We start from the raw sequence: 17,725 nt of genomic DNA, 5'->3' as shown, positions 1-17,725 counted from the left end.
AACTAGTTGGTAAGACTGGGTACATAAGTGTAAAACAACTAGTTGGTAAGACTGGGTAAATAAGTGTAAAACAACTAGTTGGTAAGACTGGGTACATAAGTGTAAAACAACTAGTTGGTAAGACTGGGTACATAAGTGTAAAACAACTAGTTGGTAAGACTGGGTAAATAAGTGTAAAACAACTAGTTGGTAAGACTGGGTAAATAAGTGTAAAACAACTAGTTGGTAAGACTGGGTAAATAAGTGTAAAACAACTAGTTGGTAAGACTGGGTAAATAAGTGTAAAACAACTAGTTGGTAAGACTGGGTACATAGTGTAAAACAACTAGTTGGTAAGACTGGGTACATAAGTGTAAAACAACTAGTTGGTAAGACTGGGTACATAAGTGTAAAACAACTAGTTGGTAAGACTGGGTACATAAGTGTAAAACAACTAGTTGGTAAGACTGAGTAAGTAAGTGTAAAACAACTAGTTGGTAAGACTGGGTACATAAGTGTAAAACAACTAGTTGGTAAGACTGAGTAAGTAAGTGTAAAAGAACTAGTTGGTAAGACTGAGTAAGTAAGTGTAAAACAACTAGTTGGGAAGACTGAGTAAATAAGTGTGAAACAACTAGTTAATAAGAGTTGGTAAATCAATGTAAAAGAACTAGTTGGTAAGGCTGGGTAAATAAGTGTAAAACAACTAGTTGGTAAGGCTGGGTAAATAAGTGTAAAACAACTAGTTGGTAAGACTGAGTAAATAAGTGTGAAACAACTAGTTGGTAAGACTGGGTAAATAAGTGTAAAACAACTAGTTGGTAAGACTGGGTAAATAAGTGTAAAACAACTAGTTGGTAAGGCTGGGTAAATAAGTGTAAAACAACTAGTTGGTAAGACTGAGTAAATAAGTGTGAAACAACTAGTTGGTAAGACTGGGTAAATAAGTGTAAAAGAACTAGTTGGTAAGGCTGGGTAAGTAAGTGTGAAAGAACTAGTTGGTAAGGCTGGGTAAATAAGTGTAAAAGAACTAGTTGGTAAGGCTGGGTAAGTAAGTGTAAAAGAACTAGTTGGTAAGACTGGGTAAATAAGTGTAAAAGAACTAGTTGGTAAGACTGAGTAAGTAAGTGTAAAACAACTAGTTGGTAAGACTGAGTAAATAAGTGTAAAACAACTAGTTAATAAGAGATTGTAAATCAATGTAAAAGAACTAGTTGGTTAGCTGGGTAAATAAGTGTAAAACAACTAGTTGGTAAGACTGAGTAAGTAAGTGTAAAACAACTAGTTGGGAAGACTGAGTAAATAAGTGTAAAACAACTTGTTAGTAAGAGATTGTAAATCAATGTAAAAGAACTAGTTGGTTAGCTGGGTAAATAAGTGTAAAACAACTAGTTGGTAAGACTGAGTAAGTGTAAAACAACTAGTTGGTAAGACTGGGTAAATAAGTGTAAGTATGTTACAGATTACTGGTTGGTAAATCAAAACTGAACATCATTATTAAATTGTTAAGGTTGAAGAAGGTGAATATAACTGGCTAAATAGCAATTGACAGAGATGGCCACAAAGTCTTGCTAAATAACTATTGACAGAGATGACCACAAAGTCTTGCTAAATAATTATGGACAGAGATGACCACAAAGTCTGGCTAAATAATTATAGACAGAGATGACCACAAAGTCTTGCTAAATAATTATGGACAGAGATGACCACAAAGTCTTGCTAAATAATTATGGACAGAGATGACCACACAGTCTGGCTAAATAATTATGAACAGAGATGGCCACAAAGTCTTGCTAAATAATTATGAACAGAGATAACCACAAAGTCTGGCTAAATAATTATGGACAGAGATGACCACAAAGTCTGGCTAAATAATTATGAAAAGAGATGGCCACAAAGTCTTGCTAAATAATTATGAACAGAGATAATAACAAAGTCTGGCTAAATAATTATGGACAGAGATGACCACAAAGTCTGGCTAAATAATTATGGACAGAGATGGCCACAAAGTCTTGCTAAATAATTATGAACAGAGATAACCACAAAGTCTGGCTAAATAATTATGGACAGAGATGACCACAAAGTCTGGCTAAATAATTATGAAAAGAGATGGCCACAAAATCTTGCTAAATAATTATGGACAGAGATGGCCACAAAGTCTTGCTAAATAATTATGAACAGAGATAATAACAATGTCTTGCTAAATAATTATGGACAGAGATGACCACAAAGTCTGGCTAAATAATTATGAAAAGAGATGGCCACAAAGTCTTGCTAAATAATTATGAACAGAGATGGCCACAAAGTCTGGCCAAATAATTATGGACAGAGATGACCACAAAGTCTGGCTAAATAATTATGAAAAGAGATGGACACAAAGTCTTGCTAAATAATTATGGACAGAGATGGCCACAAAGTCTTGCTAAATAATTATGGACAGAGATGACCACAAAGTCTTGCTAAATAATTATGGACAGAGATGACCTCAAAGTCTGGCTAAATAATTGTAAACAGAGATGGCCACAAAGTCTTGCTAAATAATTATGGACAGAGATGGCCACAAAGTCTTGCTAAATAATTATGGACAGAGATGGCCACAAAGTCTTGCTAAATAATTATGAACAGAGATGGCCACAAAGTCTTGCTAAATAACTATGAACAGAGATGGCCACAAAGTCTTGCTAAATAATTATGGACAGAGATGGCCACAAAGTCTTGCTAAATAATTATGAACAGAGATGGCCACAAAGTCTTGCTAAATATTTATGGACAGAGATGACCACAAAGTCTTGCTAAATAATTATGGACAGAGATGGCCACAAAGTCTTGCTAAATAATTATGAACAGAGATGGCCATAAAGTCTTGCTAAATAATTATAAACAGAGATGGCCACAAAGTCTTGCTAAATAATTATGGACAGAGATGGCCACAAAGTCTTGCTAAATAATTATGGACAGAGATGACCACAAAGTCTTGCTAAATAATTATGAACAGGATTGGCTGATAAATAAATAATTATTGAACCTTTACAGAGACTCTGACAATTCATCTTGTTTAAAGATAACGTTAATTACTGTATGCTTAAAATGCTTTAGTTACAATGAGTGGAAGACTACATATTCATGATCATAGGAGGCCTAGATAATTGTCTGTATACCTAAGCTATATAACCTAATAATCTGATGTATCAGCTTATTCTGAAGATATCGTTACATCTAATCAGAATGCAACTTGTGAAGCCTTAGCAACAGGCGAAGATAGTGTAGTAGTTCTATCTTGCTTATCTTGGAGAAAAAGTTAATAACTCCTATTATCGTCTCCTAAGAATCCACTATTAGCTCAATAGTCTCGGTATCATATGTTCAGGAGGAGTAACTTAAACATTATTCTGGTTCTTGGCATTTGTTAATTAAAATCGGATTCTTGGAGTTAATAAAGTTCCAGTTCAAAACTAAGTGTTGAAAGATTACTAGTCTTTCAACTCAATTAATCTAACTGTGACTATAGTTAATGGTTCTACTGATTAGGTTCTATGTCTTCAATATTTATGTTTTTCTTTAAGAAAAATACAATTTCGTGATTGAATATGCTTCTAATGGTCAGCTATATAGAGAAACATGCTAACCTGAATACAAAACTATTAAAATTATATTTGTTATAAATTCTAATTGAAAACGTTGGACAAATTGAAGCTAATTAGTTTTGAATTAACAATAACTGTACAAGACAGTTTGTGTTAATAATACTTGTACATGACAGTTTGTGTTTACAATAACCGTACATGATAATTTGTGTTAACAATAACTGTACAAGACAGTTGTGTTAACAATAACTGTACAAGACAGTTTGTATTAATAATAATTATACAAGACAGTTTGTATTAACAATAATTATACAAGACAGTTTGTATTAATAATAATTGTATATAACAATTTATGTTAACAATAAGTGTATATAGCGGTTTGTGTGTATGGATGTCTGTATCAACAATAGCCATATATGGCATTATTGCATTTGTGATACTGTACCTTTGAGCAATACATAAACTAGAATAATTCAGTGTTCTTTAATAACTGAATGAGAAACGATTCTTCATGTTTCTTTTTCAACAACATAATTCCATTAGAATGTTTGGCTAGTTGCTTAGCACAAAGAATGACTTCTTATGATACTTTTTAAACAGATTGTTTGGGGTAAGAAACTGTCAAGTTTTGATTACTTTAGCAGCATTCCAACTTAAAGAAATAATATAACAGAATATCATCTGCATTCTTTAATAGATAAATAAAGACTATGTCAACAAGTATTCATAGTTGTTAATACAAAAATTCGATAAATATGTATAATAAAGACTGATATGGTCGAATATCTAAGATATTGTACGAAGTTCTGTACATCAGGGATATCAAATACATGAACAGAAATTCTAACTTCGGACTGTTTTTTTTTATTGTGTGTTTGATTGTTTAAAAGATTAAAATATGTTGTTTGTTTTTCTTCACAATTGGATTTAAATTATTTTCTATTCTTTTATTTCCTAATTATAAAAACTTTATAATGTGGTACAGGTGATAATTGTATTTCGTATAATAAAACAATTACAGGTTTCGAAGTAGCAGTGAGGAGAAACAAATATTTCTCCAAAATGATAAAAAAAAATGTCTCCTCCCCAAGAAAAGGTAAAATTTCACGAAATAACTTTTATTATAAATCTTAAATACTAACGTGAATTTTATTTTCTGGTTTCTTTTTTAATTTGCGTGGGTCGTTTCACGTGTAGGAGACGTTTACAACTTATAATCGCATCTACTAACACGTTTAATCATATACTATTTATTTTACTATAAACACAACATTCTGTGTACATCATAAATAGAAAAACTATCCGTGATTTTTTTTTTAGAGAGGTATGATTCCAGTTAATGTTTTATGTTCTTTTTAATAAGTTTATTTATCTAATTATGAGGCTACTGAAGTTTTTAGATATCCAATGTGTGTTAGTAATCTGATCTCGTAGTTCTGGGGTAGCTTCTTTCTAGCGATAATCCATAGCATTCTCAAAGTGAATTCAATAATCTAAAGTGCCTATTGAAGAATGTAATTCTCAGGCTTCCGATGTTAAAAATACCAAGAACTAAAGTTTATAAACTGTGCAGAAATGAGCTGTTATTAGAACCATAGTTCATAGAGAAATTGTTACAAGTATAAAAACAAATTGGCCTCGAAGTACAAAGTTTCACTGCTAAACAAATAGCACTGTCTTGTATGTTACAAACCTTGACGTTTTTTATAAAATATTTTCAGTGTTTAGATTAACTGCTATATGAAAATAAAGTGTTTAACATTTCATCAGTGTATTATGGCCTGAATTTATGTCATACATTAATATGCATATTTTTGGTTGTGTTTAAGACCAATACAAATTATTGAAAAAAATATTGACCGAATTAGCGTAAGGTCGTATTTCGAAACAACTTTTGTTGAATGATAAACGAGGCTTAGCAAAGAATTACAAGGTAAAAATTAGTTTTTGTTATTTTAATATTTAATGATTTTAAAAATAATTTTAACAGTTCTAAACATTGTACAAATTTTATTCCATTAATATTTTAATAAAATTAATATATATTTATATTAAATAGAATAAATATTTTAATATTATTTAAGGCTTATATTTCGAAATGTGTAATTGATACTTATAGTTTAACGATTTAGTTAAATCAATAGAAAGATAGTTAAAAGTACATTAAATATTTGACTTTACCTCCCACCCGCTAGTACAACGGTAAGTTTTCGGATTTACAACGCTAAGCTCAGGAGTTCGATTCCCCTCAGTGGGCTCAGCAGATAGCTCGATGTGGCTTTGCTATAAGAAAACACACACACATACAGAACTTTACTGTAATAACTGAAGAACTGTTACTAGCTATTGTAATGAAAATTAATCTATATTTTCCACAGTTTGTTAATTAGCTAAGGAACGTTTTAAACATTTATTCTAGAAATGCAGGTGCAAGGTTCCCAGTCGTACATTCTGATAATAATTATAATTTAAAGGTAAAGCTACATTATAATATCTTCCCTTCATATTGCTTTTGAATTAATAACTCTTAGAAAGTTTAACTTGCACTTAGATCTATTCAGTCTTCGAGGTGTATGAAAATCGGCCTTCACGTTCTCAATATAAGTTGTTGTTTTGAATTAAGCACAAATGGGCTGAACAATGGGCTAGCTCTACTCTGTCCACCACGGGTATCGAAACCCGGTTTATAGCGTTGTAAGTCCACAGACATACCTCTGAGCCACTGGGGAACCTCAATATAAGTGGAAAACAAATTATTAGAAATATAAATATTTAATTTTGTGTTTGGATTCAATGAAAAATAAGCGGTATCCATAATTAAAATTGTGACAAGAAATTAGAATTATTTAATTTTTCGTGGAATTCAATTTAAAAATTAATTAATTTTTATCTTTCCAGTATTTTTTCCCTTTGTTTCTATAATTTTCCTCAAAAAGTGTGCATTATTCTCATGTTTATCTGGCAAAGGTGATATCCATACATTAACTATTGGAGGTAACTATTAATCAAAGATTCTATAAGTGTGAATTAGTGGTTTACAAATGTTTTATGTTCTTTTTAATAAGTTTATTTATCTAATTATAAGGCTACTGAAGTTAATAATCTGATTTCGTAGTTCTGGGGTAGTTTCTTTCTCGCGATAATCCATAATATTCTAAAAGTGTGACCCCGGTTCTGACACCCTTGGAGGACAGAGCACAGATGATTCATAGTGTAGTTTTGTGTTTAATTCTAAACGAACAAACCTTTGTTAATCAGCAACTGATAAAAACGCTTTTAAAATACACGTGGCAAGTTTTCATTATGTAGATCACGAACATAAATTTTTATTTTAAGGACCAACAAATTAATCATGTTCTGATTTAAAAGAAAACAAATTAACATTTTTAAAAGAAATAACTCGAAGAACGATCACATTTTGTTTAATTAAACTAAATCGTTTCTTACTAAGACTAATATTAATTAAAAAAGCGAAACTTCAAGCATTTTGATTAATTTATCAATTAACTCATATTATATTAATATTATTTTGTTTATATTTATCATGGCGATGTAGATATAAGAGAAACACCTTGGATAAAAATGATACGATGACAACTTTTAATGATTGATTTTGTAATGTTAAAGTTCTCAAGTAGGAGCAGCTACTGTAGATCATCAAACTTTGAATCGACAAATTACACTATGTAACACAAATTATGTTCCTGGATAGTATGTGTTATTTCTTCTATGTAACATATATTTTGTTCCTAGATAGGATGTGTTATTTCGTCTATGTAACACAAATTATGTTCCTGGATAGTATGTGTTATTTCGTCTATGTAACACAAATTTTGTTCATAGATAGTATGTGTTATTTCGTCTATGTAACACAAATTTTGTTCATAGATAGTATGTGTTATTTCGTCTATGTAACACAAATTTTGTTCCTGGATAGTATGTGTTATTTCTTCTATGTAACACAAATTTTGTTTCTGGATAGTATGTGTTATTTCTTCTATGTAACACAAATCTTGTTCCTGGATGGTATGTGTTATTTCGTCTATGTAACACAAATTATGTTCCTGGATAGTATGTGTTATTTCTTCTATGTAACATATATTTTGTTCCTAGATAGGATGTGTTATTTCGTCTATGTAACACAAATTATGTTCCTGGATAGTATGTGTTATTTCGTCTATGTAACACAAATTTTGTTCATAGATAGTATGTGTTATTTCGTCTATGTAACACAAATTTTGTTCATAGATAGTATGTGTTATTTCGTCTATGTAACACAAATTTTGTTCCTGGATAGTATGTGTTATTTCTTCTATGTAACACAAATTTTGTTTCTGGATAGTATGTGTTATTTCTTCTATGTAACACAAATCTTGTTCCTGGATGGTATGTGTTATTTCTTCTATGTAACACAAATTTTGTTCCTAGATAGTATGTGTTATTTCTTCTATGTAACACAAATTTTGTTCCCAGATAGTATGTGTTATTTCTTCTATGTAACACAAATTTTGTTCCCAGATAGTATGTGTTATTTCTTCTATGTAACACAAATTTTGTTTCTGGATAGTATGTGTTATTTCTTCTATGTAACATAAATTTTGTTCCTGGACAGTACTTGTTATTTCTTAATTGCTTATGTTGTAAAAGTACAGAAAATAGCCATTATTCCCTTCAAACTTTGCTTTTGTGATCTGGATAGTGAAATTTAGAAATTAACCAATTTCCTATGTAAAAACGGGCAAATTTACACATTTTCATTTACATAAGGTCTGAATAAAACAACATATGAATCAATATTTAAATGTGTTTATAATAAAGTTATACAAAAATGTTTAGAAGTGAATAGTTTTTTGAAATTTGCGACTGTAATTTAAATCACTTTCACGCATCAGCCCCAAAATATAGTTTCCCATCATGTTTTCGTTATACGCTCCCAGGTCACAAAACCAAAGTTTGAAGACAAAAATAGGTCTTTTCCATTTACTTTAGGCATAAGCATTTGGGAAATAACACTTTCTGTCTAGGAACAAGAAAAAGTAAAACAATTGTGTTACATAGTGTTATTAATTTCAGTTTCACGCTCAGCTATGTGGTAACCAGGTCTGACTTATTTCTTCACATATGAAAAATAAAATAAGGCATCCTTATTTAATAACCCATAGGAGTAATGCACACTGTAAATACCGTGTTTATTGATTATATAAACTTATGTTGTAAAAAAATTGAAAGCTTTGTTTCTGATAAAAATGTTTTAAGTATTTTCTTACCGCTGGAAATTAATTCACAAAAACAAAACAAAAGAGGGCGATTTTAACCGTCTTTTTAAGATTGTGATAAAGATGTGAACGAATTTACTACACAATCAAAATAACACACTTGTATTGAATTCTAGGCTCTGTTATCGGTTTTAACAACATACATGATACTGAGTAAAATTCATGAACGAATTCCAGCACAAATTCTACACGAGTGTTATCTGCGCTAGCCGTACCTAATTTAGCATTTAGCATCTGGGTCATCTGCTGAGCTTACCGACGGGAATCGAACTCCTGATTTTTGCGTTGTAACTCTGTATAATTACTGCTGTACCAGTGAGGGACAAGACTAGAGGGAAGGCAGCTAGTCATCACCACCCACTGCCAACTCTTGGGCTACTCTTTTACCAACGAATAAGGAGATTGATCGTCACATTATGACGCCACCACGGCTGAAAGGGCGAGCATGATTGGTGTGATGAGGATTCGAACTCGCAATCATCGGATTATAAGTCGAGTGCCTTAACCACCTGGTCATGTCGGGCCAGCTTCTGTTATGAAAAAAAAACACGCACAAAAAAACTCGTATGTTGTGGCTGTACTATAAATATAGCATTTGACACAATGTACGAATTAAATGCTTAACGAGCCATCAGTTCTGTACCTAATATACATATCAAACTTCGAATTTCAAACTTTACCGACATCATTATAAAACTAATGCTGAAACGTATTATTATTTTCATTTACTCGTGTTTTATCAGACAAACCGGCTTTTGTTTTTTAAAAAAATGCGTATTATTGTAATTTAGTAAATTCGTTCTATACCAGAGTACAGCGGTAAGTCTATCTACGGATTTATAACGCTAAAATCAGTGGTTCGATTCTCCTCGGTGGGCTCAGTAGATAGCCCGATGTTGCTTTGTTATAAGAAAAACACACACACAGAGAAATATTTTGAAAATCTTTCATTTTCTCCTCCAGGTCCTTCACTGGGACAGCAGTATGTCTTCGGATTTACAACACTAAAACCAGAGGTTCGATTTCCCTCGGTGGACACAGCATATAGCCCCATGTGGCTTTGCTGTAATTAAAACACGATCATATTTTTCTCCATCGAGTGTACTTATTTATTCTCATACGTCAATATGTATATGTATGTCATGTTTGACTTCATGGTCGAAGTTGTCCAGTATTACTTTCTCACAAAAGTGTAAATTATTTCGATGTTTGAATTACATTAGATCTATTGTCATACTGTATAAATACAAATAAATATCATACAATTTATAATTTAAACAAATATAATAAATGTACTTCAAGACGGATTGCAAAGGTATTAAAACTTTTATTAACAACGTTTTGACCTTCTTAGGACATCTTCAAGTTAATAAAGATAGTTTGTAACTAACCGTATCCGGGGTCACGTCTTAGGGACTATTGTATAATCGCAATATCCCAAACACGTTAGAATCCCACATCGCCATCTGTTGACACGCGAAGTAAGTTTTAAGATATTCATCAAATAAATGTATAAAGTAATACACTGAAAACCTATTTAACATTCATAATTTTAAACAGTTTATAAATGAGTTTAATTCGATTTTTAAACGCCATAGGACCAAATTAAGTCCTTTGATAAGTTTTGTTGTTTTATAGACGAATTTTTCTTGCGATAGTTATAATATCGCTTGAACAAATTCTCCTTGATGTAACAGTGATAAGTTTAAGGACTTTTTAATGCTAAAATACGGGGTCTAATCCCACGTGATGGACATAGTAGATAATTCAATATGTTTGTGTTCTAAACCAAATCTACGAAGTAAATACCCAACTAAAAGAAAGAAAAAAGCCTGTTCAAATAAAATTATCATAAGTTCAATACTTGATGAGACAAGAAAAGGTTTAACAAAGCAACGTAAATGTGGTACTTAATAGAAACGTTGATGCAAAAAATAGGCTGAATATTTTTTATTTAAATTAAAAAAACAGTTTATAAATAATACATAAAAAATACTTGTTCACTCGAAGCTGTTCTTATAGGGCGTGCAGTACTTAATTTCTATTGGATGTAATCTGGAACTGTGATCCTGTACGTGCTTTTGGTTTTAATTTTTCCTTTAAACGGTATAATATATCTTAAGCCTATCTTGGCGACTTTATAAGTGGAGTTTTAACTGATTTGGTTAGTAATAATACTTTTTCCAGTAAAAATTACAAACAGTAGATGTAAGTTTACATGGCATCATATCTGTCGAATTCCATGCTAGATGTGGTAATTGTAGTAAGGTTTATATATTATAAGGTAGCGGTGCTAGATATGGTAATTGTAGTGAGGTTTTTATATTATGAGCTGTCGGTGCTAGATATGGTAATTGCAGTGAAGTTTATATATTATAAGCTAGGGGTGCTAGATATGGTAATTGTATTGAAGTTTATATATTATAAGCTAGCGGTGCTAGATATGGTAATTGTAGTGAAGTTTATATATTATAAGCTAGCGGTGCTAGATATGGTAATTGTAGTGAGGTTTTTATGTTATAAGCTAGCGGTGCTAGATATGGTAATTGTAGTGAGGTTTATATATTATAAGCTAGCGGTGCTAGATATGGTAATTGTAGTGAGGTTTATATATTATAAGCTAGCGGTGCTAGATATGGTAATTGTAGTGAAGTTTATATATTATAAGCTAGCGGTGCTAGATATGGTAATTGTAGTGAAGTTTATATATTATAAGCTAGCGGTGCTAGATATGGTAATTGTAGTGAAGTTTATATATTATAAGCTAGCGGTGCTAGATGTGGTAATTGTATTGAAGTTTATATATTATAAGCTAGCGGTGCTAGATATGGTAATTGTAGTGAAGTTTATATATTATAAGCTAGCGGTGCGAGATGTGATAATTGTAGTGAAGTTTATATATTATAAGCTAGCGGTGCTAGATATGGTAATTGTAGTGAAGTTTATATATTATAAGCTAGCGGTGCTAGATGCGGTAATTGTATTGAAGTTTATATATTATAAGCTAGCGGTGCTAGATATGGTAATTGTAGTGAAGTTTATATATTATAAGCTAGCGGTGCTAGATATGGTAATTGTAGTGAAGTTTATATATTATAAGCTAGCGGTGCTAGATATGGTAATTGTAGTGAAGTTTATATATTATAAGCTAGCGGTGCTAGATATGGTAATTGTATTGAAGTTTATATATTATAAGCTAGCGGTGCTAGATGTGGTAATTGTATTGAAGTTTATATATTATAAGATAGCGGTGCTAGATATGGTAATTGTAGTGAAGTTTATATATTATAAGCTAGCGGTGCTAGATATGGTAATTGTAGTGAAGTTTATATATTATAAGCTAGCGGTGCTAGATATGGTAATTGTAGTGAAGTTTATATATTATAAGCTAGCGGTGCTAGATGTGGTAATTGTAGTGAAGTTTATATATTATAAGCTAGCGGTGCTAGATGTGATAATTGTAGTGAAGTTTATATATTATAAGCTAGCGGTGCTAGATGTGGTAATTGTAGTGAAGTTTATATATTATAAGCTAGCGGTGCTAGACATGGTAATTGTAGTGTGGTTTATATATTATAAGCTAGCGGTGCTAGATATGGTAATTGTAGTGAAGTTTATATATTATAAGCTAGCGGTGCTAGACATGGTAATTGTAGTGTGGTTTATATATTATAAGCTAGCGGTGCTAGATGTGATAATTGTAGTGAAGTTTATATATTATAAGCTAGCGGTGCTAGATATGGTAATTGTAGTGAGGTTTATATATTATAAGCTAGCGGTGCTAGATATGGTAATTGTAGTGAAGTTTATATATTATAAGCTAGCGGTGCTAGATATGGTAATTGTAGTGAAGTTTATATATTATAAGCTAGCGGTGCTAGATATGGTAATTGTAGTGAAGTTTATATATTATAAGCTAGCGGTGCTAGATGCGGTAATTGTATTGAAGTTTATTTATTATAAGCTAGCGGTGCTAGATATGGTAATTGTAGTGTGGTTTATATATTATAAGCTAGCGGTGCTAGATATGGTAATTGTAGTGAAGTTTATATATTATAAGCTAGCGGTGCTAAATATGGTAATTGTAGTGAGGTTTATATATTATAAGCTAGCGGTGCTAGATATGGTAATTGTAGTGAAGTTTATATATTATAAGCTAGCGGTGCTAAATATGGTAATTGTAGTGAGGTTTATATATTATAAGCTAGCGGTGCTAGATATGGTAATTGTAGTGAAGTTTATATATTATAAGCTAGCGATGCTAAAATATGGTAATTGTAGTGAGGTTTATATATTATAAGCTAGCGGTGCTAGATATGGTAATTGTAGTGTGGTTTATATATTATAAGCTAGCGGTGTTAAATATGGTAATTGTACTGAGGTTTATATATTATAAGCTAGCGGTGCCAGATATGGTAATTGTAGTGAAGTTTATATATTATAAGCTAGCGGTGCTAGATATGGTAATTGTAGTGAAGTTTATATATTATAAGCTAGCGGTGCTAAATATGGTAATTGTAGTGTGGTTTATATATTATAAGCTAGCGGTGCTAGATATGGTAATTGTAGTGAAGTTTATATATTATAAGCTAGCGGTGCTAAATATGGTAATTGTAGTGAGGTTTATATATTATAAGCTAGCGGTGCTAGATATGGTAATTGTAGTGAAGTTTATATATTATAAGCTAGCGGTGCTAGATATGGTAATTGTAGTGAAGTTTATATATTATAAGCTAGCGGTGCTAGATGTGGTAATTGTAGTGAAGTTTATATATTATAAGCTAGCGGTGCTAAATATGGTAATTGTAGTGTGGTTTATATATTATAAGCTAGCGGTGCTAGATATGGTAATTGTAGTGAAGTTTATATATTATAAGCTAGCGGTGCTAAATATGGTAATTGTAGTGAGGTTTATATATTATAAGCTAGCGGTGCTAGATATGGTAATTGTAGTGAAGTTTATATATTATAAGCTAGCGGTGCTAAATATGGTAATTGTAGTGAGGTTTATATATTATAAGCTAGCGGTGCTAGATATGGTAATTGTATTGAAGTTTATATATTATAAGCTAGCGGTGCTAGATGTGGTAATTGTATTGAAGTTTATATATTATAAGCTAGCGGTGCTAGATATGGTAATTGTATTGAAGTTTATATATTATAAGCTAGCGGTGCTAGATATGGTAATTGTAGTGAAGTTTATATATTATAAGCTAGCGGTGCTAGATATGGTAATTGTAGTGAAGTTTATATATTATAAGCTAGCGGTGCTAGATGTGGTAATTGTATTGAAGTTTATATATTATAAGCTAGCGGTGCTAGATGTGGTAATTGTATTGAAGTTTATATATTATAAGCTAGCGGTGCTAGATGTGGTAATTGTATTGAAGTTTATATATTATAAGCTAGCGGTGCTAGATATGGTAATTGTAGTGAAGTTTATATATTATACTAGCGGTGCTAGATGTGGTAATTGTAGTGAAGTTTATATATTATAAGCTAGCGGTGCTAGATATGGTAATTGTAGTGAAGTTTATATATTATAAGCTAGCGGTGCTAGATATGGTAATTGTATTGAAGTTTATATATTATAAGCTAGCGGTGCTAGATATGGTAATTGTAGTGAAGTTTATATATTATAAGCTAGCGGTGCTAGATATGGTAATTGTAGTGAAGTTTATATATTATAAGCTAGCGGTGCTAGATATGGTAATTGTAGTGAAGTTTATATATTATAAGCTAGCGGTGCTAGATGTGGTAATTGTAGTGAAGTTTATATATTATAAGCTAGCGGTGCTAGATATGGTAATTGTAGTGAAGTTTATATATTATAAGCTAGCGGTGCTAGATATGGTAATTGTAGTGAAGTTTATATATTATAAGCTAGCGGTGCTAGATGTGGTAATTGTATTGAAGTTTACATATTATAAGCTAGCGGTGCTAGATATGGTAATTGTAGTGAAGTTTATATATTATAAGCTAGCGGTGCTAGATATACGGTAATTGTAGTGAAGTTTATATATTATAAGCTAGCGGTGCTAGATATGGTAATTGTAGTGAAGTTTATATATTATAAGCTAGCGGTGCTAGATGTGGTAATTGTAGTGAAGTTTATATATTATAAGCTAGCGGTTGCTAGATATGGTAATTGTAGTGAAGTTTATATATTATAAGCTAGCGGTGCTAGATACGGTAATTGTAGTGAAGTTTATATATTATAAGCTAGCGTTGCTAGATGTGGTAATTGTATTGAAGTTTACATATTATAAGCTAGCGGTGCTAGATATAGTAATTGTAGTGAAGTTTATATATTATAAGCTAGCGGTGCTAGATATGGTAATTGTAGTGAAGTTTATATATTATAAGCTAGCGGTGCTAGATGTGGTAATTGTATTGAAGTTTATATATTATAAGTTAGCGGTGCTAGATGTGGTAATTGTATTGAAGTTTATATATTATAAGCTAGCGGTGCTAGATATGGTAATTGTAGTGAAGTTTATATATTATAAGCTAGCGGTGCTAGATATGGTAATTGTAGTGAAGTTTATATATTATAAGCTAGCGGTGCTAGATGTGGTAATTGTATTGAAGTTTACCTATTATAAGCTAGCGGTGCTAGATATGGTAATTGTAGTGAAGTTTATATATTATAAGCTAGCGGTGCTAGATATGGTAATTGTAGTGAAGTTTATATATTATAAGCTAGCGGTGCTAGATGTGGTAATTGTATTGAAGTTTATATATTATAAGCTAGCGGTGCTAGATGTGGTAATTGTATTGAAGTTTATATATTATAAGCTAGCGGTGCTAGATATGGTAATTGTAGTGAAGTTTATATATTATAAGCTAGCGGTGCTAGATATGGTAATTGTAGTGAAGTTTATATATTATAAGCTAGCGGTGCTAGATATGGTAATTGTAGTGAAGTTTATATATTATAAGCTAGCGGTGCTAGATATGGTAATTGTAGTGAAGTTTATATATTATAAGCTAGCGGTGCTAGATGTGGTAATTGTAGTGAAGTTTATATATTATAAGCTAGCGGTGCTACATATGGTAATTGTAGTGAGGTGTATATATTATAAGCTAGCGGTGCTAGATATGGTAATTGTAGTAAGGTTTATATATTATAAGCTAGCGGTGCTAGATATGGTAATTGTAGTGAGGTTTATATATTATAAGCTAGCGGTGCTACATATGGTAATTGTAGTGAAGTTTATATATTATAAGCTAGCGGTGCTGCATATGGTAATTGTAGTGAGGTTTATATATTATAAGCTAGCGGTGCTAGATGTGGTAATTGTAGTGAAGTTTATATATTATAAGCTAGCGGTGTTAGATGTGGTAATTGCAGTGAGGTTTATATTATAAGCTAGCGGTGCTAGATATGGTAATTGTAGTAAGGTTTATATATTATAAGCTCGCGGTGCTAGATGTGGTAATTGTAGTGAAGTTTATATATTATAAGCTAGCGGTGCTAGATATGGTAATTGTAGTGAAGTTTATATATTATAAGCTAGCTGTGCTAGATATGGTAATTGTAGTGAGGTTTATATATTATAAGGTAGCGGTGCTAGATGTGGTAATTGTAGTGAGGTTTATATATTATAAGCTAGCGGTGCTACATATGGTAATTGTAGTGAAGTTTATATATTATAAGCTAGCGGTACTAGATATGGTAATTGTAGTGAAGTTTATATATTATAAGCTAGCGGTGCTACATATGGTAATTGTAGTGAGGTTTATATATTATAAGGTAGCGGTGCTAGATGTGGTAACTGTAGTGAGGTTTATATATTATAAGCTATCGGTGCTAGATATGGTAATTGTAGTGAGGTTTATATATTATAAGCTAGCGGTGCTACATATGGTAATTGTAGTGAGGTTTATATATTATAAGCTAGCGGTGCTAGATATGGTAATTGTAGTGAGGTTTATATATTATAAGCTAGCGGTGCTAGATATGGTAATTGTAGTGAGGTTTATATGTTATAAGCTAGCGGTGCTAGATATGGTAATTGTAGTGAGGTTTATATGTTATAAGCTAGCGGTGCTAGCAAATTATAGTTTAAACATATATTTTCCAAATATCAAAATTTCCCCTCCTCATAATGAAAGAGACAAACACTGAATACACGTGTTAAATATTCAAAGTGAAAGAAATTTCGATATATAAGTGTACATTTCAAACACCAATACAGGGAAAAAGTGTAAGTTATAAATGGTGATAATGTGTGTGTTTATAGCCAAGCCACATCGGACTATCTGCTGAGCCCAGTGAGAGGAATCGAACCCCTGATTTTAGCGTTGTAAATCCGTAGACGTTCCACTGCACTAGCGGTGGGGGGCAAATGATGATAAATAGCTTGTTTGTTCTTATACACAAAGATACAAAAGGCCTATGTGGTTAGGGCGCTTGACTCGCAATCTGAGGGTCGCGTGTTCGAATCCCCGTCACACCAAACATGGTCGTCCTTTAAGTCGCGAGGGCGTTATAAAGTGCAGGCAGTCCCACTATCCGTTGGTAAAAGTGTAGCCCAACAGTTGGCGGTGGATGGTGATGACTAGTTGCTTTCACCCTAGTCTTACACTGCTAAATTAGGAACGGTTAGCGCAGATAGCCCTGTCGTAGCTTTGCACGAAATTCAAAAACAGTACAAGACTACATAATTGGCTATTTGCGTTCTGCCCACCAAGGGTATCGACACCATGCTTCTATCGTTATAAGTCTTCAGAGTTAATGCTGTGCCTTTTGATATAAACAGATAGCAAACAAGTCGCGATATTAATATCACACGGGTGTAAATTCACATAGCGGGTTAGTTCGAGTCACGATATATACTTTCGCCTGTACAGGTGTTATAACTGCATTACTAAATCCCATAA

This window comes from Tachypleus tridentatus, chromosome 5 (assembly GCF_004210375.1).
Source record: "Tachypleus tridentatus isolate NWPU-2018 chromosome 5, ASM421037v1, whole genome shotgun sequence".
In the NCBI taxonomy this organism is placed as follows: Eukaryota; Metazoa; Arthropoda; class Merostomata; order Xiphosura; family Limulidae; genus Tachypleus; species Tachypleus tridentatus.
The sequence above is the reverse complement of the archived record's forward strand: the minus strand, read 5'-3'. Positions refer to the sequence as shown.